General features: G+C 30.0%; 1 long non-coding RNA gene across 1 annotated transcript; it reads right to left on the bottom strand.

Moving 5' to 3' along the window:
• Window positions 1-12,740: 12,740 nt before the first annotated feature.
• On the bottom strand, window positions 12,741-17,237 carry LOC129318820 (uncharacterized). The gene is made up of 2 exons (XR_008595318.1): window positions 16,987-17,237; window positions 12,741-16,856 (listed from the first exon to the last, which is right to left on the bottom strand). It is a non-coding gene; the product is annotated as an uncharacterized LOC129318820 (long non-coding RNA).
• Window positions 17,238-26,200: the final 8,963 nt, after the last annotated feature.

The raw sequence follows: 26,200 nt of genomic DNA, 5'->3' as shown, positions 1-26,200 counted from the left end.
TTTTGTTAATAGGAATACAAAACCTTAAATGGACAGTCCTTCCAGAAGGTAACAATGTTGCTGCAATAGCACTTGATGCAACATTTAAGATAATTTTTTTTCTTGGATCTAATGTAAGTTGTTATAGCATTCCATAGAAATGTCTTTCCAGTTCCTCCAAAACCATATTCGAAGAAGAATCCTCCTTTTTTGGATTGAACAGCAAAGATGATTTCATGATAAATGTTTTTTTGCTCATTAGTCATTTTTTGTTCATACATTGTTCTTTCGGTCTTGTAAAACTCTACATCAAACTTCAATTCTTATAGCACAAGATGGTTAATTGTTTCATTTCAATGACCACTGCAGGTTTAGACAATGAAGGAAAATCATCTAGAGACCTTCCATTTTGAAGAAGAATCTTGTTAATTTCTGATAGTGCAGCATTTTTCTTGTCTTTATTAGTGAAAATAGATGCTAGAAATGAAAGAACTTTGAAGTGAAGAAATATTATTTGGACTAATATTGCAATTATGTGAAACTAAATGGATTTCAAATATGAAATGAAGCTATAAGAATTAAAAACAAAAGGTAATGAAAATATAATTGCCTAATGTTGTAGTTCTCAATTTTAAATCATTAAATACGGTAACGTTAAAATAGGTCCCTTTAAATTTGTATATAAAAAATAAATGTCTTTAAAATGTTTTAAAAATGAAGGGAAATAAAAAAGTTATATAATTATTAGGTTGGGTAATTTGTCGTCATTATATCAAATATTAAACTCACTATAGTTAATCACTATAGTTAATTTATTGTTATGTTTGAAATAGTACTTTTTGTAATTTAGCATTTTATGTTACTTGTGTATTCAATTTTTTGGAAAAATAAAAAGGAAAGTATATAATGAAGTTCACAAAACTAAAAAAAATTTAAAACGTGATAAGTAGGTATAAAAATATTTGAATTAGAATAATTTTGTTATGTGAATGAATTTTTTTTCCAATTACATACTCATAAAGAGATTTGATAATCATGAAGAGATTCCTTATACTTCTTTGTTTATGACTTTTAATGTTTGAAGGAGCATAACAATTGAACATTAGTATAATAAAGGATTAGAGGCTAACCTATTTCATCATGTCTAGCGTCACTTGAGTAAAACATATCCTTGTATATTAGGCAAGATGTTTGACTCCAAACAAACTCAGGTTGGCTAAGACAGTTACTGAGTAGCATATTTGCATAAAATTTCCTCAGATAATGACCTGAAGCTCATATAGAGGCCTCTTTGATGGCATCAATATACTCTTGGTAATCATCCAGAAGTCCCAGAGCATAGCATGCCGATCTAAATGTTGGGTATTGATCATTATTAACGGTTCTTATATCTTCAAAAGAAGTTGGCCCCTTGACTTTAGTGAGCAGACAGCGAAGATAATATTGTTCTTCTTGAAATGGAGATGCATGTGCAATTCTTCCAATTGAAAATCCCCTTTGTCTTGATTTCTAGATCTTTGTATTCTTACCAAAGACATAATGTGCTGGAAACTTAGAATAAGTTAAGAGTTCTTGCTTTGAGATCGTGGGGATCTGAATTCTTTTCTATCCAAGCTAAAGACATTGATTATCTAATTGTTTTTTTATTCATCAAGTTTTGCACATTTGCATTTCCTTTGAATATTACAGGTTGTCTATTTGGAAGATGATGCCTTAACCTTTCCACATAAGGAAAACGATAATGAATGTCATATCCAAAAATTCTCCAAGACCCCTCACACGATGAGATGTATCTACAATTTAAGTAGTGATTGATTTCATCAAAGATTATCTGAGAGTTGTTGTCATTACTATTGTTATACATCCCTGCAATGACTCGATTATTGCCTTTGCTAACGTATTTGAACAAATATTTGATGGATGTGGATTGATTAGTCTTTTCAATATTTAAGTGAGCTTGAAATATCTTTAGCAACTTTGGATTGTAAGGAACAATGTATCTGTTGTCTAACACTATCCCATTCTTGATAATCTTCCTCCCATCATTTCTCCTTTTATATGTTGGATAACCTTTATCATCAATAACTGTGTTGTCAGAAAATTTTTTAGGGAAGTGTTTGCTGCATTTACCTTCTTTCATACAAGGAGATCTTTTATTTGCATGTCCACAAGGTCCATGAGTCATGAAATTGCTTACTAATTCATAAAGAACTGGATCATCCTCTTTGTTTGGGATTTCTGCAAATATTATTTCATCAACCTCTCTAGCAACTGTGATTTTATCCTTATTTTGAAGGAATAGAATAATATGAGCATGTGGAAGACCTCTTTTTTGAAACTCAATTGTATACATATCTGAAATGGGAAAATAATAATGGTTGGTGAGAAAAGATATCAAAATTTTAAGTGGGGCAAAAATTCAAGTACATAAAATTTTATATTTATAAAAAATTTAAGTGCAAACCAGCTTTCACTGAGCCAAAAATCTTGTCATCTTTTATAACTTTCATAAGTTTATTCAGCTTGAATTGAAAGATATGACACAAGATATCTAGACAATCACTTGGTGTTAAATTCTCCTTCTCACAGAATCTTCTAACCTCAGGCCATGCTGGATTGCATGTGAAAGTGATGAATATGTCAGGATATCCTGCCTATTTACAAATTGTCACTGCATCATGGTAATTGTTTATCATGTATCGAGCTCCTCCTGTGAAAGATGAAGGCAATATTATCCTTTTTTCAGTTACAGCAGCTTCAATTTCACCTCTAAACAAAGCATCTGAAAGACCTTGATATAGATCCACTCTAAGTTCTTGTTTGATGATTTCTAATGAAATCCAATCTTTAGCCTTCCAACATTGCATATCCATCAATGATGAATTGCTGTAGTAGTCTTCTTCCGTGAAGAATCAAAGAAATTTCACTATCTCTATCCATCAACCTGTAGCACAAGTATTCCTTAATAGATAGTGTATTCTTCCTTGATGTATGGTGCAGGCTTTCTTCTTCATGTAGTATTTCTGGATTATATCCATTATTTCCAAAAGGAAATAGTAGAGGATATTGAAGAGGGAGGTATGACTTGTGAATTTCATCAATTCTTTTTAGTTGGCCTCTTTTTTTAACAATTATATCACGTTTGTAATAAGTTTCACCAAAATCCCCAACAATAAGAGCTGTCACCTCTGAAGCAATAGGTAAACTAAAATTCCTACTTTCTCTTTCATTCTATCTAAGCAAGCATATCCTTACATGAGCTCTTGGATCTTCTTGTAATATGTCTCTTGCCATTCTATACCTTGTAGCCAAAGAATTGTGACGATCAATTATATCTTTGAGATATTGAACAATTTGAGGTTGTAATGTCATTTCCCTTGAATGTTGACTGTAATAGTAAGAATATAGAATGATAAAAGTTAATAAATGTCACATAGAGTAGATGAAATTAAGGAAGAATTATACATGAAACGTGACTCTATTTTCTTTATTACCTGACAGCATTAATTCTGTTAGGTATCTCATTCTCTATGTCATAAATGTGGAGTTGAGAATATATAGGAGGAGCTCCATTGAGGGGCATTAGACTTCCTATGCGATGATAATTTTGTCCATGTATAATAAATGTGTATGGTCCACCATCATTGTTTAAAGTATGATCAATTTTACCACCCATGGAAGTGAAACTGAACATGTTATATGCCCTGATATTTGATTGAAAGTTTTTGGAGAATGCAAATCCCTTGTCGAAGAACAATTTGTAAAGTCCTTCTGGTGGATCTTCTAAGTTCGAAACTTGAACCTTTCCATGACAACAACACATTGAAAAGACTGGAGGAACTTTTGGTGAAGAACGTTTGAGTCGCTCAGCCAACCACATTTTTGCTCCACAATTGCTACAACTGAATATAGGATCACCATCATCTAAGTATCCTGTATTAGTCACATTGGTTGGTTGTGAGCCTTGGTCCTCATTCTCAATTTCTAAATCCGTCATTATCATAGCAATAAAAAATTCATTTGTTATGAAATGATTGGGCATATTCATTATTAAATGTTTTTCATGTAAGTCATATTGTTAATTCATGTCTGACTTTATCTTCTCTTAAGTAAATACAATCTATGCCTATTTTTGTAATTTTTTAAAATTATTCTTAAATTTAATTTTGAATTGTACGTTGTCATATTGTTAATTCATGCTTATTCTTTGTATATTTTAATCATTTAATTTAATTTTTATTTAATAAAGACTCCTCTCGTCCGATTATTATTTTAAATATTCTAATTTAATATATTAATTTAGTCATGTGCATTACAAATTGTAAGAGATAAATTCAATTAATGCATCGGACATTTGTTGGTATGTTCTCCTTTCCATTGCTTTTGTACGCTGCGGAACATTTATGAGATTATATATATATATATATATATATTATATTCATTTACAATTGAATCCTCGTTAATTCAGAAGTAAAATTTCTCAATCCTCGTACTATTAATTATTTCAATAATCATTTATTTTTATTTGTAAATAAAGTTTAGTTCTCTTTTTTTTTTTTGCAAAAAGTTTAGTTCTCTTTTAACAGTTCAACAATTCAAAGCTATCATATTGTTATTTTTATGAAATTATAAATAAAATGCATGTTTCCCTTACATAGGACTTCTAATTAATCAATCCTAAAAATTTGTATAGGCCGTAATTAAAATTTATAACTAAAATATAGGCAGAATAAAATAAATATATTATATTAATGTCAATAAAATATCAATATATATTTGTTTCCATGATAATGACAGCAAGGAAACCTAGGAAGATAGAAGTGCTTCATAGAATGGAATGTTGTTATAAGGTCAATCTATTGGTCCTTTCTCAATGATCAGACAAGTTTATTATGAGGTGCATTGTAATTTTTCATTACCCTGTTTTCTTTAATATAAGGTCTTTATGGCATAAAATGTTTTGCACGACAACTGTTCTTATTGGTCATTTTTTTCTTCTTCAATTCTTATTAATTTTTTTAATAACTCTTTATTTCTCGGGCAGTTGTAAATTAGTAAATTAGACTTTAATTATATATTTTCTCTTTGATGCTTCGTAACTCACATTATTTAAGGGAAGATAATTATAACTAAATATTTATATATATATATATATATATTCATAAATCTCAATTTCGAGGATTTGAATTCATAAATTTTCTTTCTAATTACGAAGGGATATAACAGCATGGAAAGATTGTCAACAGAGGTAAAGAAGATAAATGGAAGGTCAAGTTTTGAGAATAAATATGAATAAATTTAACAATAATTGCAAATATGAATAAATATTATATAAATAAATATTTATTGTCAAAAACTCAGTTCATCTGGGAAATTAGAAGTGGAGGAAGTGAAACAATTGTAAATTTAATAACAAAGATTTGGAGCGTACCATTCCTATGATTTGGACCGTTTTTCATTCTAGCTGCTTTCTTCTTCTGTATAACACTCGTCATTCCAGTTTGCATGATTTGTTCTAAAAATAAGACTGCAATATGATATCAGACAAATAGATGTTTGATTTGATTTTTAAATACAAAACTATTTAAAATACAAGATGATTAGTTAAGAGGTAACCTGAGGCAATGTGTTGATTATCTATTCCAATCATTTGGTGCTTAGCATGGCGAGCGTCCATTTGTGTGCTCAAAGCAATTCAGAAGAATGAAGTCATGGGAGAAGTGCAATTTTAGGAAGACAACATGGTTGGGAATTCTTTTTAGGTTTGGATTATTGTTCTCTTCCTTTTGTTTATAATATTAGAGAGCTGTACATATTGACCAATGAAAGGCCTTTCATGTATTTATAGTTTATAAATAATATTAATTAGAAAGGCCTAAATTCATTCTCTCTCATTGGGCAAACCAATTTGGTCATAAGTAAATACCCCTCTCTCATCAACAAATTTCAAATGTAATTTTTGAATGTAACGGGAGAATTAACTCTGTAGGCATTCTCCAACTATAATTGATGTCCATTCCACTTTCCCATGCTTATTCAAATTCTCCATCGTCCAGAGACCCTTCCATTCGCTCTTGAAGGAAGCCAGATCGTCATCATCTGTTTCCTTTCGGCAAGTATGTTTCTCCCATTCATTCTTTTGTTTCTTATTCTTGGAATTATTATTTTAAAAATATAAACAATGGTGTTCTATACATATTATATTTTTAATGATGAATAATTTTGTAAATGATCTTGATAAGGAAAGTATAAAATATAGTCAAAGTTAATAATAAATGTCATGTAGAGTGAATGAAATTAAGAATTATACATGAAACGTAAGTCTATTTTCTTTATTACTTGACAAATTAAATATATTATGTTTCTCAATAATCAATTATATGTTTATTAATGATTAATATCTTTATCTTAATTAGTATAGTAAGACTTCGTTTTTTATTTTTTGAATTCAAAATTTATTATTTGAACTTTAATTGATTTATGACTTTTGTAAAATTGAAATCACATTGATAAGTCTCAATATTGTCAGGTGTAATATTTTCTACAGGCATCATACATTCTAAACATTCATTCATGTAAGCATCAGTTACAATGCTGAATCCAAGTTTGATTTATTTGCGCTCTATTGAATCGTATTTTCTAAGATAGAAGTGAAAATAGAAACTAAAATGCTTACACGCTTAAGCTTAGAGACTTCCCTATTTATCTTGTTGAACTTCTTCCATGGATTCTCTCACCCAAGCAGATCTACAAATCATGATTGGGAATTGAAAGTTGGTTAAGAAGCAATAGAAAAAAATTGCAAGGCATAGTACTATGATGGTAAAAAATGAGGGGTTAAGGAGTGTGGAAAGAGGAGTTTCCTTTATCCGTCCATTGTCGAGGTTGATGGCGCCGTCGACTTGATCATCACTAGCGACAAGATCATTTTTTTTTTTTTTTTTACATCTCGACTTCTTCGGACTCATTGCTAGGGAGAGGAAAAGACTCGCTTTTAAGAAAAGTTTAATGCTCCCGTAACGATAAATTAACAATGACATAAAAAAGCAAATTTAAAATATATTAAAGTTGACTAAATCAATGTTAACCAATCAAAACCCTTCTACAAGATTTGTTAATATATATTGATATACAGTATGAATATTTTCATTTGAGCTGCGTAATATGGGAAAATGATTAGCATCTCACAGCATGTGAGGGACCAAAAATGATACTAAATACACGGAATTATGAAGAACATCAATTGCATTTACGTAACACAAAATAACTTGCATTATAACAATAGAAATCATCAACAAAAATAACTAAAAGAAAATCCTAATTAAACTCAAGTACAAAAATAGTTACCAAAACACAATACTTCAAAATGAACCTAAGGGAGACATGTTATTGAAATGTAATGTAAACAGATCACATTGTTTTTTCAAAAAACCCTATTGGGGGTGGGGTTAGCTAAGTAATTCAAAAAAATAATCTAGAATAAAAATAGGCTAGCCTCAGCTATGTTATGCCCAAATAGACCTAAATATTTGTAATAAGCTAGAGGTATAAAACTTGCATGAAGCCTATGTAATACTTTTTACATGGCTCAAGTATGAGCTTATTTAAAATCTGTTTGACTTAAAAACTTATTTAAATGTAGGCCTTTTAAATAGGGCTACTTGTGGCTTTAAAGCCTTAAATAGGCTTTAGGCATGTTAAATCATACTTTAATCTTTAATTATATTTTAAACAGACTTTTAAAACTATAACAAAAACATAACACGATCGGAATCAATACATAAGTTGAATTAGATTTATAAACTGAAAAATAAATTTGAATATATATAAACTAAGTAAGATGCTTTGATTTTAATAAGATGTAAAATTAGGAATATTTAAATCGACAACATTAAAAGAATTCATGTCAGGATTTAAAAACATAACAATATCTTAACTTGACTCAATGGTATCAGGTTCAGCCTCAACTTCGCTATGTAAGAGAGGTTGGAGGATCGAACCTGGGAAGGCTCCCTTAGCGCAGTGGGTGCGGGGAATAACTCCTGAACTACCAGGAGGAAAGCCGGCTGGTGGTTGCCGTGAGGTGGCACGGCCCAGTCCACCACTCACAGCAGTGGGCTCGGGGGGGTGTGACTGTTACATAGTCCCTCAACAAATTATGAGACAGTTTCTCGACAAATGATGGGACAAGGCTATAACCCCCATGCACCGGAGGACAGCCTAATTACCATATGGATTTTCTCTACTCCCAAATTCTTAGGCAAACTCCCGCCACTGATCATGTCATAATCATTACTCACTTGTTCTCACTTTTCACTTTCATATACTCACTATTACAATAATTACGTTAGGCTCACAACCTTGTGCTATCCAAGTGTGTATTCTCATCTTTTTTTCAAAATTCATTTCTTATTAACACAAAACTATTTCTACACATCATCACATTCATTTTTAAAAAATATAGGCATATTCACAATACAATTCACTTAACTTTGCACTTGCATTTGCAAGCCCAAACATAGCTTTTTCATGTACTCAAAGAAACTAATATATAGTTCTTACTTAAACAATCAATTCCATGCATGTAAGCATTTATAATTTCACATTCACAATCAATTAACATATAACTGTCCAAAATATATTTTTTCCTTATTACCTCAAACCTTTGAAAGGTCAAAGGTTTACTCCTCAATTAACTAGCCTCCAAGCTTGAATTTCTACTCCAAAAGGTGACTAAGAGCTAAAGTTACAAACAACCAATTTGAATTCCATCAACATAGCAAACTCAACAATTAAACCCTCAATTTCTACTTCTAAATTGCCCAACCTTCACCTTACAAGAGGTGGAGTCTAACTATTGGATTTAATAATTACCTTTAGCTCTCAATAACATTAATAAGCCATTAAATTCCCATTAATGGTATCACAAACTTTCAACCGCCCATAATAAATGGGATTTTCAAACATTTATGGTGTCCAACAATCCAAGACACCAAAACTCATCATACCTAAGTTTAAATACTCTAATCTACTCCCATTAACTCCATTTGAGTCAACAAATTTAGACCCATAACCTATATGAACCAAAATCTTACTTTCACTATCAAACCCTAACCATAAACTCATAAATATGGAAGAAAAGGGGAGATTCATGAGTATGATACTTATCTTGGGTGTTTGTAGCCTTCAAAATACTCTTAAAGTAGTCCCCAAGTAAACCCTAGTAGAGTATTAGCACACCTCTCCTTTCTCTCCTTTCTTTTTCTATCTCATTTCACATCTGATAAAGTACAAAAAATGGCCATGTACCGCAGCGAACACACAATGCACCACAGTGCATGACATAAAGAAGTCCTCCCTCGCTTAAAGATGGCTGTGTGCCACGGCGGACGATCTACGCACTGCAGCATGTGGCACAGCAACTTCAACTCTTCTTTTTCCTCTCCTTTTGATGCCGAGGTGGTCCACCTCGATACCAGACTCACAACTAGGGCTAAAATAGTATCAAACAAGATTATTAGACCTCTCTAGCCACACATCACTTCAATTTACTTAATTACCCTAATTAGATTTAATTAATGAGGGAATTAAAACTTGGGATGTTACAATATTATATTTTCAATTTTATAGTCTCATAATTTGATATCATTTTTAAACATGTCTTTAAAAATAAGAAAAGGGAAAATGATAATTTAAAACTCCATAAAAATATTAATGATAATTGTAGGCACTAAATTATTAAAATTTTAATAGCAAATCATGATCATTATTTGTAATTAAAAATGTAAATAATTAGTTGAAAAATTAATAACAGATACTTGGGATGTTTTATTTTACAAGAGTCAGTTATAAATTTTTTTGTATTTATCTTTATTGAAATATTTTATTTTAAAATAAATATAAAATAATTTATTTATGATGGGCACTTTTGAAAAAATGCCTTAAAATCTTAAAAATACTTTATATTTTTTTAAAAATTTAAACCCTTAAACAACGTCTTTAACAGAGAGAGTATTATAAAACAATATTTAAAACTATTATCTTCAAAAAAATATAAAATATTTTAAATATTTTAAGGTATAATTAATAATATTTTTAAAAATATTCTTAATTAAGAGACATAATTAATAATTTTTTTAATTGCAACATTGTATTAAATAAAAATAAATGTAAAAAGAATGTTTAGTTTTAGAGACAACTGGCACATTTACTTCAGCTAAAAAGGCACCTATATAGACTAGTGATAAATTAAAGTAGAAGCGGGGCAAAGCCATTAAGAGTGGTGGGTTTCTCCACTATTACTATTTCAATACAAGTCTAAATTGTTTAAATCAAATATGTACTTTTTAAAAATTATCAAATCTAAATCATTAACTTAAAATTATGTTTAGATGAGTGAATTTAGGTTAAAAAATTAAATTTAAAATCTTATATTTAAAATTTATATAGTATAAATTCTTTATCTGGATGATATAAAAAATTTTAAATTATAATATTAAAACTCAGATCTTAAGTAAAATTATTTGAATTTAAAGCAACTTGAACAATTTCAGGAGTTCAGTCAAGCCCAACTTTACCCAAATAATAAATTAAATTCAAATTCAAACTTAAATTCAAATCTCTATGCATTCAAACATAGCATATATTTAAAAAAGAATGACAAAGAGGTTTCAAAAGAATCAATTAATTCAAGTTAGATCTCAAATGTTAAATTTTAAAAATTTATAACTCAATCTCTAAATTTTACAACTTTGTTGTGATAAATTTATAACTTATATTTTAAATTTTAATAGAAAAAATAAATTTTTTCATTCTTCAATCATGTTAAAATTTAAAAAAATAAATTATAAATTCATTACAACGCAATTATAACATTAAAAGATTGAATTATAAATTTTTAAAGTTTGATATTTAAAATCTAATTTAAATTAATTAATTCTTTTAAAATTTCTTTATCATTCTCCCTAAATTTAATGATCTAGATATGCAGCAATTCCTATTTCGTGAAGAAAGAAAGCGAACTCCCATTAAGAGGAGCAAGTTGCTTCTAGGGCCGTGTGGGAGGAATGAATGTCCGCATACAATCACAGAGCACTCAATTCGTTGAGGCCTCTTTATGACCAATTAATTGTCGCCAACTGTCTCTTTGTTTTAGATCCAACCCATTTTTGTTCATTCAGCTTCAGCCTCATTCGGTTTCTCCCTGCAATTTATTTCGTCTACACAAAAATGAAAACGTGTTCATCAAAATAATACTCCATCCAAATCGTAATAGAAATCATCTTTCAAAAGTATCTTTTGATTCAAAAATAAAGTACCAGATAAATTTTATATTTTTCTCTCATGTATACCCTTATTTTTTTATTCATTATATTTAAATATTATACATGTGTTATTAGGAAAACTCAAACGTATAAATGAAAAGATGTAAACATTTTTTTTTTAAAAATAAGGTCATGTTTGATACGTAGTATTGGAAGGATGAGATTAGGATTGGGTTAAAGTAATAACACTTTTTACATGTTTGGTATGAGGCAGTCACTAATATTTAAGATTGTTCAAATCCATGTAAGTGGGAATATTGAAACCCACCACTCCCTAGTATTACTCAATTCCACCAAAGTTAATCCCAAAATTGATTATTTTCATATTAAAATGCCCCTATCCTCTCTTCCTCGTCTCTCTCTCTTTGCTTTCCACTCAGTCGAGCATCTTCACTGAGCCTCTTACCCTCTACCTTCCACTCTGTCAAGCATTGACCCCGACACCACCAGAAAAGTTAGAGAGATTGAATATGAGATCTAGAGGAGATTTCGATGGTCTCTCAATTGGAGATCAAGGATTTCATAATGCCACCTGAAAAGTCTTTGCCGTCCATTTTTGCATTTTTTTTGTTTTCTTCCTCTGATTTGTTTTCGCCCCACCCGCTAATTGCCATACTTTCACTCCTCTTATCAACTATTTTGAGATGTGGTTCCCATTGGTTCAAGTTTGAATTTGCTCACCTTTAGATCTGGTTCGAAATTGAGTTTGAGATATGGTTCTTAGATCTAGTTCAAGTTGTTATACATATGAGATTGAGAGTGCTTGGATTTGAACTCATGGTTGGACTTGTGAAAACAAAACACTTTCTTAGATCTGGTTCATGTTAAAGATGGAGTTCTAAATCTTTCGAGACTTCATATTTTCTTTTTCAATGATAAGAGTCATTTTTGTCTTTTGATAATTTTTTTATTGATTATAAAATAACATTATTGCAAGTATTCAAATATTACTCCAAACCAAATATATTTTTAAAAGCCTCAATCTCAACTCCAATCCCAATCTCAATGCCAATTTCAATCTTAATCCCAATCCCTTCAATTTGAGGCATATGTACCAAACAAGGACTTAGGTTTCAACTATTGGAGCACAATATAAAACACTTTCTAAAAGCATCCATTGGTCTAAAATATAAGATATTGGATAAATTCTATCTCTTTTACTTATACGCTTACTTTTTTATTCCTTATCTTTAAATGCTCCATATTTAAAGATCAAGCACATATTATTATGAACTCTTACAGTGGCATAAATAAAAATATGTGAACATTTTTGAAAAATTAAAGTTTCAACTAACATTTTTTCATAAATCATGAATTAGTTAATAATAACATATATTGTATTTTGGAGAGAGCAACATTTTTTTTTATAATCGATGAATTAGTTAACAATGATAAATATGTTCCGATTAGTTGGTAAAGGTCACTTGGTCAGTCATCTGGTTGAAAAATATTAAAAGAAATGAAGAAAATATTACAGTTGCAATATCTGACGAGGAAAGCAGGTATTAAGATCTTGTAAGTCATCATGAGCTAAACATAAATGAACAAAATTACATCAACAATGGTTTGTTAGTATCGAAGTCGATGAAGAAGAGCTTTGAGTGATGAAGGACGCTCCAATTGCAGCAACAGATCCAGTTGAGCGCTCGTCTGAGGCAATCATCAGCAAAATCCGGTAGATTTCCATTATTGTTCTTATTCTTTTTAATTTCCATGTCAGAGTTATCATAGAAAAAAAAACGTAATTTGTACAGTTAATCCATCCCTATTTTCCTGTTTCCGACATAACGCCTCGTTTAATATGATGAAAGAGTTTTTAATATAATCAGAATTAGAACTAAAGTTGGAATTGAAATCAGAATAAAAATGAGTTATAGATGTATGTTTGGTATGAAAATATAATCTAAATATAATTTTAATAAATATATGTGTTTAAAATATATAAAGGCTAAAATGCCCTTATAAAAAGTAAAATCAAAAACAAAAAAATCATTGCTAATGGCAATTCCATGGTCATGATATGAAGGAAATTGAATTATGGGTATTTTGGTAGAATTAAAATCTATTAAGAATTTGGATTCATTAATACCAAACTAATGAAAGTATGATTCCAATTTTAATTTCATTTCTCCTTGACCAAATTCAATGCATCAAACATGGCTTAAGAGCATATATGTCTGAGAGTAGATGATGATATATAAAAAAGAATGATTATTAATGGAATAGAATGAACAGAGTGGGATGAAATGGAATAGAACAGAATAAAATATTTCATTCTTTGAAAGTTTTATTAGAGGAATGAAAGAATGTATTCAATCATTGTTTAAAAATTATTATAAAATTAATAAATTTAACATAGATGTAATTATAATTTTCAGTTTTATGATGAGGGGGAGTGAAAGCATGAGAGTGAGTGAGAAGAACAATAATTTTTACAATAATATTATTTATATTATGTCATTGTACCCCGACCCTCCAAATTATATTTCATTTGGTTAATCCTCTGGGAACTTGGGATCTTCATACATCTATTAGGTAATGTAATTGATGATTAATTTCTGAAATTATTTTTTCCAGCTTGAACTGCGCCCTTATGTAATGTTTGATTCCTTTACTCCCAAATCATATTCATGGTTATGACAAGGAGTAGAAGCAAGTTTTTGACCTTCCTCAGGTTCCAACCACCTAGCAGTTGAGGAGACTGTATTGAGAGTGCTCCAAACCAAATTGATTTAATTTTTATCAATTTGATCCATAAGGTTTAGCTTCTGAATTTATTATCAATTATTAATTTAATTTCTCAAATTTAATTTTTATTTATTTGATTCTTTATGTTTTTAAATTATAATGTTATATTTTTTTAAAAAAATAAAACACAAATTAACTCTCGAATTAATTTAATTTGTAAAATATATTGATGGCTTGAGATGCATATACAGTTAAATGAGAATAAATTAATTTTTAAATTAGTTTAATTTTGTATCAATTTAGTTTCTTATGTTGTATTTTGTTCTTTTATTTTTAAAAATTTTGGAGTCAACTTGTTTTCCTTCCTAAATAATCATATTTCTTTTTTATTAATCTACATAGCAACCACCAATATTTTGGTATCCATGTGCGCGGTTTTAACAATGTTACTTCCTATTTAAATAATAAAAATCAAATTGATAATTAAATCAAATTTAAGGGACCAAATTAATTAAAATTAAAATTGAGGAACCAAATCAATACTTAAGATAAACTTAATGGTCTAAAAATGTTACACCCTAATATTAAGGGTATGATCGGCATGAAATATGAGGTAAACTCATATTCTATAAGCCTTGATTAACCAAGAATTAAGATAAAATATTGATATATATAAATTATATATAACAATAAAGTTTGTAAAATTTTGAATATTTTGTAAAAATTTTAGTAGAGTCACTCCTATAATTTAAACCTCTAAAATTTTTCACAGCAACAACAGAACTTACCAACTAGACTAGTAAGGATATTAGCTCCATTTCAGCAATTTACATAACAACTAAATAAGACTAGGACATGCATGTGGAGTAGTAAGCTATGATTACAAAATAAAATACATAGTTTTATCAAAACAATAATCACAATATGCTTCCTTTTTTCTAAAAAAGCAAAAAGGCCCCTAAATATTTGCTAGAGGCATAGGGTTAGTTACAATATTTAAGATCAAAAAACTTATCGGTGAGTAGCGTTCCAATCAAAATTACAATAAAGAAAAGAAGAAGATAATAATTAATAAATTTTACTCAAAATAACTTAATAAAATAATGAATCATATACTTAAGCTAGAAATAAATAATGATTTTTCTCAATAATATAGTCATAAAATTAAACAATGCTAATGGAATCACACAAATGTATTAAAAATGTTGACTACTCATAAAATAAAAAAATTTCAATAATAGAGCAGTTCAATAAAGTACCTTTCAAAAATTGTTAGAAAAATGATAAGTTTTAACTTAAATTTAGGAGGGCTTTATCAAAACAAATAACAAGCGTGAACACATAGTTCACGAGACTAAATAACCAATCAAGTGTGGACACACAATCAATGAGAGTAAATAACTAACAAGCATGGCTTAAAGCCACGAAATAATCAAGCACAATTAGAAGCCATGAAAAAAGCACAAGCGTAAAGCCCATGAACAAGTTTGAGTGCGATATTCGTGAATATCCATCCTTCCATTCAACGTGTGTTGGCTTGCATATAGGGCTAATACCTCCTATAAACATCCTACTAGTTAGGTGTACCATGACGCACCTAGGGCTAACGAGATTGCCATTAGTATTTGACATTTTGAACTCAGTCCTCCTCAAAGAAAATCAAGTATGTATGGAATAAGAAAACAATTTCAAAATTTTCTCTTTCAAACACCATTCAACCATCATTTTTTATTGTCCAAATTTATCATTATTTCCTCCATACATGAATCATTACATTAAAAATTTTATATTAACATAAAATTCAGTAATTAAACTACTTTAAAAAATATATGTTATTTATCATATATACGTTTCAACCATTACTTATCAACAACATAGATTACCAGTAAAATCAAGACATTTTTATTAATAAGATAATTATTAAAAAAAATAGGATTAACAATGATATTTGTACAATTTATAAAAGAATAATAGTAAAATTTAAATAAAGAATTTCATATATTTGAAAAGCTACCCACTTATCTAATAGTTTCTCAAAGTTCTAAAGCGTGCTTTTCTTAATCTTTCACTTTAACTTCAATGGTATTCTTAATTTTCTAACAAATAAATTATAATTCTAAAATCATTTATCAAGAAAGTTTTCGATCACTTATTGAACATTTGAATTCAATCCAACCAATATTAAAAATAATACTCTAACCAAGTATGTTTCAAATATATTTGAGTTAATTAAATCATTTGACAACTTTCTATTTATTCTTACACTCCCTTATAACCCATACTCATTTGTAAATCATAATAAACTATATCAATTATTCTTAAACTTCCTCCAAACTTAAAAAAAAAAGTGAAACAGGTTTCCTTTGCAATCCTTTCTCCCACTTTAGTATTTTAAAATTTTTAATTAATAACTTAAATCATAATTACATATACTTCTCTCAGCTATAATATAGAAGTTTTAACAACTCATAATTCATCAAATTGTTCTCTCAAATATTTTTACAAATACCTTCAAAGCATATATTTATCATTGACAAAAATTATAAGATGAACAATCAAAAAATTCCAACAACTCACCAGCTTTTACTTTTATTAACCAAATTTAGTTTAGTCACCACAACAGCACAGGATCTAATATTGACTTAAACTAAACCTTAATTCTTTTAAAATTTTATGACAGCAACAATAAAGAATTAGTGTGTCATAACTCAGCTAGAGGAGCGAAAGAATCACTTGGTGCTGCTATAGAAACTGAAAAGGAAGAGAAAAACCCAGCAACTTACACCCAAACGAAATTTAGTGGCAACATCTATGAACAAATACATGCTTTGCGTCTGAGAAGAAAAGGAGAAAATTTTTGGTCTCCTACACGAACCAGAAGCAGACCAAAATTTCAGCCAACAAATTAACATATAAATTTTCCAGAAATTTCGATAGCAAGAGAGAGGAACAGGGGCTGTCAACCAAAAATAAAATAAAAATAAGTTAGGCTTACCACTACACTCAACAGCTAGCAAAAGAGGAAGGGAAGATGAAGTTCATATACCCGCTGACCCAGAGGAAGGAAGAAGCATAAAACAGTGACAGAGGAAGAGAATTCAGCGACCCAAACACCCTATCGCAGCTGAATCTTAACAGAGAGAAGAGTAGCAGATAAACCAACAGTAGCGACGAGATACAGGTTGACGGAGAGCAAGGAAAAGGACTAGAAGAGCTGGAGAAGTGGACCAACGTTGAAGAGCCAGAGGAGTGCTATGGCAGTGAAGAGAAGGGAAGAATACGATGCTCTGTTTTCAGCCACAGCAATTCGAATAAAAAGCGACAGATTCTGAATAAAAAACTAATTTGGGACAATTACTTACAACGCCCATAATACCTTTCTTTTATCACCAAAAGACATGGGTACTTTGAAAATTTTTCATAATTAAAACAATACAAACCCAACCTTTTTCAATAGGGTTCGAACTCTAAACCTTCAAGCTATTAGTATAAATTTTATTAGGTTACTATTTCTCATTTGTCAAAAATAAAATAAATAAGTTAAATATTAATTAAGGAGAATTTATTTAATTTAAAATTTAAGATCACTATAAAAAATTGGGTTAAATATCATTTTTGTCTTTTAACTATTCACATAGGAGCTCTAATATCTTAAACCTTTTTGTGGTATAATTTTTACTTTAACTTTTGAAAATGTTACATTGTACATGCTGGAATTAAAAAAATAATCTTTAGTTGACTTCAAAATTGTAGAAAAAGGACCTCAAAAATTACATAAAATGACCTATAAAATTATACATAAATACTCTATAAGAAAATTAATATCAATTAAATTTTATAAATTGCATATAAGTAACAGGATACAATATTATTTTTTAATACTCATGTAAAAGGCTAAAATATGATTTTGACTAATCATTGTTCTAAGAACTTAATCGATATTAATTTCTTATTGGGTACTTATTTGCAATTTTAAGGGTCATTTTTTATAATTTGTAAGGTCATTTTTTTGTAATTTTTGAGATAATTAATTGTTAAAGTTAATTTTTTAAAATAACATGGTGCTCAATGCACTTTTTTCAAAAGTTGAAAAAAAAAATTACACTATATGAAAGTTAAAGATATTAATTATTCTTGAGTAAATAGTTGAGAGATAAAATTACTCTTTAACTGTCTAAAAATTTCATTTTCCCTAAAATAATACTATAATTCAACAGGAATTGACAATTCATGAGGAATTGGGATCCCAAAATCATTCAACAAGTGTTTTGTTTTTTTTGGGCTAATAAATCATCCAACAAAAATTGGGTCAAGCACACATTTGAAATCCAAACCATTTTAACATAATAAGCCCAACAAGCTACCAAACCAGCGACAAAGAAGACAAGAAATGATACTGAGAGGAAGTTCCTGTCTTTCCTTTTTTTTTCCCCCCCTTTTAGGTCTTGGCTTCCCATAAAATTTGAGATTTATATTGATATTGATATTTAACATTGAAATAAATATTAATTATTGTTAGTCCCACACGTTTGTGTATAATTTACAAAAAACGTCAAATTATTTAAGACCCATAATAATGTGACTTTTAAATATTTTAAATAATATATTTTAATAAGTTATTAATAGTGAATAATATACTTTTATGGTTATATCAACATAAAATAATTGCCTTTTGAATACGGTTTGGCCCAGTGAAATTGACAGTTAGCTCGGAGGGCATGATGTTCCTACTTATTTACAATATTGCCATCGTCCCCACAAAGCTCTCAAAAGCTGCCAACCCACGGTCTGCGCTTTCCACTTGGTCAGCACATATTCCTTCTCCCTCCCTCACCAAATAAAGTTGAGACTATAATCAAAGGCCTAGTGTTTATGATCTTTTGAAATAAACATGTTCATATCAGTCAATGGATGGCACTACTTTAACAACATATTTATCAAGTAATCGCTCATTCTCAATTTCTAATGCTTTGAAAAAGCTTGAAAACATTCACACTCCCTCAAATATCTTAAGATGAGATCTTACAATTTCTTTCACCATTGCCTAATCAAGCAATTGAAGCAACTGTCTTTTCCTTGCCTAAAGACTCATCATCGAGATTAGATGGTTTTCATGCTAGTTTTTTTCAAAAGAATTGGAAAATTGTGGGTTAAGATTGCTATGGTAAACTACACTTGGGATTTTGAGTTCATCCTTAGGACATTAAACAAAAGTCATATTACCTTGATTCCTAAAGGTGGATAGGTTAAAAGTTTCAAGGATCTTCAACTGATAAGTATGTGTAATATTGCATATAAGATTTTCTCCAGGACTCTATAATCATCTTCAAGGTATTCTCAAATCCATCATCCTTCCAAATTAGAGTGCTTTCTTGAAAGATAGACTCACATCTAATATTCTCAAATCCATCATCCTTCCAAATTAGAGTGCTTTCTTGAAAGATAGACTCACATCTAATAACATCCTTCTAGCCTCTGACCTCATGCATTAACTTCACCATGCTTACTTAAGAAAGACAAAATTGGGAGATGTCAAAATTGACTTCTCAAAGGGTTTTGATAGAGTCTCATGGCCTTTCATTTCTTGATTTTAATTAAAATGAACTTTTCTCAAAAAATGGATTAATCTAATTCATTAATGCATCTCCACAATTGAATACCACATTCTTTTCGATGTTAAACTCTCACGTTTAATTAAGTCTTCTAGAGGAATTAGACAAGGAGATTCATTATCTCCTTATCTTTTTACCAATGCTACAAATGTCTTATTATATTTGATTCAGAATAAAAAAACAAAGAGGTTTGTGGAAAGATATTAAGGCATGTCAATTTGTAAGGCCTATTTCTCATCTTCAGCATGCAAATGATTCCTTATTATTCTTCAAATGTACAAGGACAAACTTGGAATCCCCTAAGACTACTTTGGAGAAATTTTGTGTCATTTTTGGTCAAGAGATTAATCATGATAAATCTTCTCTTATCGTGATCCCTAATACTTGTCATATCCTTAAAGAAGAATAGGCAAATTATCTTGGTTTTCCTTTGGCTAACAATCATGGAAAATATCTTAGGACGTGGGTTAATTTGGGCATAGATAAATCTACTTTGTATAATTAAATCAAGGAAGCTATTGATAAAAGACTGACATCATGAAAGATTTCTACTCTATCACAAGCTTCTAGGCTCACGCTTATCAAATCTATTTTGTCCACCACTAATCTTTTCCAACTTTTTTGTGTTAAATTACCCATGCCTATTTGTAACAAGATGGCAAGAAAAGGATGCATTTAACAAACAAAGATATCTTCTTCTTACCCAAACATTAGGGTGATATGGGACTCAAACCCATTCATTTGGTCAATAAACGTCTTTTAACTAAGCAAATTTAGAGGCTGATTTGATCACATGGGATTCTCTTATGGTTTCTTCATTAAAAAAGAAAGTATGTGGATTTTAACTCGCATGATCTTATCAAGAATTCCTATACTACTTCATGGATCTAAAAGGTATTTTCAATTGTTATGACATCATCATTAGACAATTAAAGTGGAATATTGGTAATAGGAGGAATGTTAAGCTTATTAATGAATTTTTGGAAAGACCTTTTCCAATAAATTTGATTTTTTCCCATCTCAATATCTTTGATCTTATCTCTCCCACTAACTCCCCCTAGTTTCCACTATAACGAAATGTCAATGTCTTACAACAAATTTACCTCGCTCAGTCAAAGCTATTACTTATATCCGTATTTCGTTCTTGGGACAACATGATAAGTTGGTGTGGAAAGGGCGCACCTCTAGCTCTTACAGTTCTAGATTAGGTTTCAGGTCTCTTGCCACCAATTGGGAAAGTAACAATCTAGATAATTTCCCTTGGTCTTGCTTTTGAAAGCTTAAGCTTCCTTCAAAGTATCTTGTCTTTTGTTGGAAGCTTCTTCGTGATGCAATTTCCTCTAATGACATTATCCAAAGGCACCACTTGTCTATTAATAACAAGTGCACTTTTGGATTCCAAGACGAGGAATACATTCCTTATCTTTTTTGGGTTTCCCTTTTTCAAGGGCTCTTTGGTTTGGTGCTTTCTCCTTGAAATCTAATTTTTTGGATTGCTCATGTTATTTGCAATCTTAGAAGGATTTCATCAAACATCTTATTCTGGATAGGAAATTTGATCTTTTAGAGAGATTCATAATTTTAACCCATAGTATTTGGAGGCTCAGAAACTTAATCATTTGTGATGGTCACAAGCTTGATATTTGCAAAGCCATTCAAGATTATCATCATTTGTACTACTTTCTAAAGCCTATATGTATATGGGATGAAATTGATTTGCATGCATCAGGAACCAAACCTATCAATAACTCATCGGGATTGCAAAATCAGGTTGTGATGGTTATTAAAAGAAGCCTTCCAAATTTTCAAGGAGACGGATGGAGCTTTATTTACTCCAAGGAAAAACAGAGGTTATTCAATATGTTAGATTCTATAATTTATGAATGGAAATATTCATAAGTTCACCTTTTTTGCATTTCTTTTCTTTATAACATCTTTTTTTTATTGCATTATAAGGGGAATCGCATTACAAGCCTTAAAAGAGCCAAAAATTGCATTGTAAGTCCAATAGATTTTGTTATTGCACTATAGGCCTAAGGGCTCTTATTACAATTTTTTAGGACAAAAGTACAATTTTGCCCTTATATGATTTGAAAACTCAGATCATGCACAATATAATGTCCATTAATGCACAACATAATGTTCATCAATGCATAACATAATGTTCATACGTGTTTAATTGATTATTAGGTTTAATAAAATGTACAAGTGATGCGCACAATATACAACACAATGTTCATGAGTTTTCAACTAAATGTCCATGCGTGGACACACATGGACAATATTTTGTGCATCCATGGACATTGTATTGTACATTCATGGATATTGTAAAATCTCACCTGACTAAACACTGGTAAGACTATCTATCATGATAATCAAGAGTATGGCTCATAATAGATTATCAAATTGTGAATTAAGAAAAGTAAGGATCCTAAGTTTTCACAATTTGAAATGAATCAAAACCATTCATTAACTCTTAAATTAGAGTAAAAATAAGTTACGAAAGCATGAGATACCTCAAAGGAGTGAAAGAAGTTGAAAACAATTGAAAAATATCAAGTTTGCTTAAAAAACAAAGAAATGCGCTATGGCTTGTGTACATCACACTACGGTTGTTGCTCTTTGTGCCACGTGCCACAGCTCAGGCACTAATGCACCGTTGCGTGTTGCACGTTTTGATAGTAGATTTTGTTGTCATTTGATAGCAAAATTGAAAAAATTTTAAAGTGCCCTATATCTTTATCTGATATTCGAATGATGTGATCTAGGTATTTATGAAAAGCTTTTTTCATGAACTAGCTAATGGCATGGGTTTTACTCTTAAAACAAGTCACACCAGGAGGTTGGATACCCAAACCCATTTTTATCCCTTTTAACAACTTTTCAAAATAAAAGGGTGTCTAAAACCAAAAACAAGTTCCAAAAGCCTTTCTTAACACCCAAACCATACTTATTGGACCTAAAACTACTAGTACAATACATCATATGTATTCATTCACTAATATAACACAAACTCGCTCCTCAACTCCTTACATACTAAAAATAGAGGGAGAGGTAATTTCAATTGCATCGCATCAAATATCAATTCCACTATGTTTAAAACAACAATTCTACACTTGCACTAGTATCTTGGCCATATCAACATATATAACTTATCATACACAATTTCTTAAGACCCAAAATACAATTTGAATAATTAAAACACCCATACAGTGTAAGTGTGAACAAAATGCAACCTAGAACTAGTAATAATATTCTATTACACAAAATAAGCATATACTAGAGGCATACAAGAAGGAATACACAGATTCTTAATCCTCACGAGCTTTGTTCCTCTCAATACTAAAGCTAAAGCTAGTAAAATGTTAAAGAAGACGGGTGAGTGTAGCCACTCAATAACCAAGATAAAACCCACCCTATGTAGTTATATATCAATTGTTATTAAACACAAGTATATGAAACAAAGTTCTTAAAACATGCTTACCACATACCATAACTTATTATTCTAATTAACACATTTTCATCACACACATGCTAGGTACATTGTCACAAGACACTCAGACATATGACCATGACTCGATATATCAATATGACTTGCCACAACTCAAACATATGTCACGTCATAGATTTACATAGGCCATGATCAACCAATCGTATACCCTCTTGTTTTCTTCCAACTGAAACAGTGGGCTATATCACTAAATAGGGTTCCATCTGTGTGATTGGACTACCCAAGCTCATTAATTATGAGGTTTAACCCTGCCAAAGATTACATGACTCACTCTCAGGCCATAATTTCCCCCATTCTCGAATCTTTGCGGTGTTGTATGTCCTAAGCCAATCTCCTCGATAAACTGGTGGAGATAACTAGGTTCTAGTCCCTCGACAAACTATAAGACAGTCTCTTAACAAATTGTGGGCCAATGCTATACTCTCGTGCACTGGAGGGTAGTCGAAATACCATATGAATTTTCTCGACTCCCAATCCTTAGGCAAACTCCTACCTACTGATCATGTCATGTACAATGCTCACACATTTTCACATTCTCATTTATTCATTATTATAATTCAACACATTGGGCTCATGATCATGCGCTACCCAAGTGAGCATCAATACTCATTTCACATTAACATGTAAATCTATCCATACACATTTATCCCATCATGCCCATCACATTTCCTCATCTCAAATCATATACATGTTCATAGTTTGAAAACTCATTTTGGCTTTCAATCCACATTTCAGATCAATTATAACATTATACACCTTCATATTTCAAACATTATCAAAACTAATAACATGCTTTCACATTGAAAATCAACTTGTGCATGTATCTTTTACAATTCACAATTCAAAATCAATTAACATACAACTGCTCAAAGTAAGGTTTTCCCGGTTACCTCAAATATTTAAAAGATTAAAGGTTTATCCCTCAATATTATAGCTTCCAAGCTTGAAGTTCCAAGCTAAATTAGTGTTCAAGAGCTTAATCTACAATTTACCAAGTTAACCTTCATTAACATTATCAAGAGCACACTACCAACTCACATTTTCACTCTTCCATTTCCCAATAACATCAATTTCACCATTTGGGCTTATCCATTAGGTTTACTAACTCTCTTTAGCCTCCAATAACATTAATGAGTCATTAAACTCTCATTAATGGCATTTTAACTCTTCCCACAACCCTCATTAATACTAAATTTGCATAATAATGAGGCCCAACAACCAAAAATGTCAAAATTCAATATATTTAGGTTTAGGTACTCTAATACACTCTCATTAACTCCATTTGAATTAATAGATTCAGACCATAATTTATATGGACCGAAAACATTTCCCATTATCAAACCCTAACTATAAAATTCATAAATGTGGAAGAAAATGAGAGATTAAAGGGTATGATACTTACCTTTGGTGTTTCTAGCTTCCAAAATGTCATAAATACTTTCTCAATATGAACCCTAGCAGAGCTAGATTACTTGTTCTCGCCCTCTCCTTCTTTCTCTCTATTTTCTATCTTAGTTCACAACTTAAACTATAGAAATGGCTGTGCGCGCGTTGCATGGCACAGAAAGGCTCCCTTTTAGCTTTTGTTGTATTTATGCACTGCAGCGTGTGGCACATAAACACTGTATCTTTGTTTTCTCCTCTTTTCGATGCCTGGTTGGCCCGACTCCATACTGGACCCATAATTAGGGCCAGAACACAACCCAAAATCAGTCATTAGACCTCCTTAATTACACACCATGTCAATTTACTTAATTCTCATAATTAAACTTAGTTAACTGAGGATTAAAATTCAAGATGTTACAAACATTGTGTTGTACATGCAAATAAATATAATCAATATTGTGTTGTGTATCCATGGACATTTTGTTATATATCCATGGACATTGTGTTATATATAATCTGGGTTTTCAAATCACAAAGAGGTAAAATTGTACTTTCGTTCTTGAAAAAATTTAGAACAAAGGCTCTTGGGCCTGCAGTGCAATATCATAATATATTAGGCCTAAAGTAACATTTTGTGTTGTTTTAGGGCTTGTAGTGCGATTCTCCTTACATTATAACATCTTTTCATGTCATGTTATATGTGTTTTTAGTATTTCTCATTGCATGTGTAATATTTCTTGTAGCATTTTTATTTTCTTATTTTTATACATCTCAGTCTTGGTTACAGAGCAATAATATCATAATTTTGAAAATACGATACATTTTATAAATATTAAACGTTATTTCAAATATTAATAATTACGAGAAACCCCTTTGATTCTTATAGAAATAAGAAACATAATAAATAATTTTAATGCAATATAATAAGGGGGAACAACTATTTTATATTTAACCATATTAAATAAGAAATGTGTTATATATAAAGCTAGACAATGGTTAGCATAATGGCTGAGTTTATAATAATATAATCAATTACAAAGGATTAATGAATCAAAGTTGTCTATGACTTTATTCATTTATATTTATGAAATATTAAACCCGAATGTTATGTTTGATTTGTTTTGCTTTGTTACAATGAATTAAATTTGGCAGATTCATACTGTTTGACTTGGTATTAAAACATTCACTACAAAAAAAAGAAGAAGGAAAACTTAGTATCAAACAATTTGAATTTCAAATGACTGAATTTGCCTTGGATTTGATTTGTTTATAACGGTCAAGAAAAAATCACAAAAATTTAGTGTTAATAACTGATTTTAGATTCTCATACCTCAACAACTTACTGTTGCTCCATAATTCATAATGAAAATATTTATATTAACCTATATGCAAATGTTTACCATATAGAAAAGTATTTTTTTTAAAATGAAAAAGTATTTAGAAAGAAAATGGAATAAGTGCATTTGTTATTTTCTTTCTAATTTTTTTACTTACCAAACTTTATATTATAATTTTTTGACATTATTATGAAACATTTAATATTAAATATTTTAAAATAATTATAATTTAGGTCCCAAATCAAAATTTTCAATTTTAAATATTCCATATAAATATTTTCAAATTAGATATTCTTTCCTTTATCTCCTAGGGTAAAGTAGTCATTCCATTCATTATCCAAAAGTTCATTAAAAGGGAATGCT

Source organism: Prosopis cineraria, unplaced genomic scaffold (genome assembly GCF_029017545.1).
Source record: "Prosopis cineraria cultivar Desert tree isolate PC_DT_omini unplaced genomic scaffold, ASM2901754v1 PC8, whole genome shotgun sequence".
Taxonomy (NCBI): domain Eukaryota; kingdom Viridiplantae; phylum Streptophyta; class Magnoliopsida; order Fabales; family Fabaceae; genus Prosopis; species Prosopis cineraria.
Note: the sequence above shows the minus strand (reverse complement) of the source record. Positions and strands in the feature narration are given on the sequence as shown.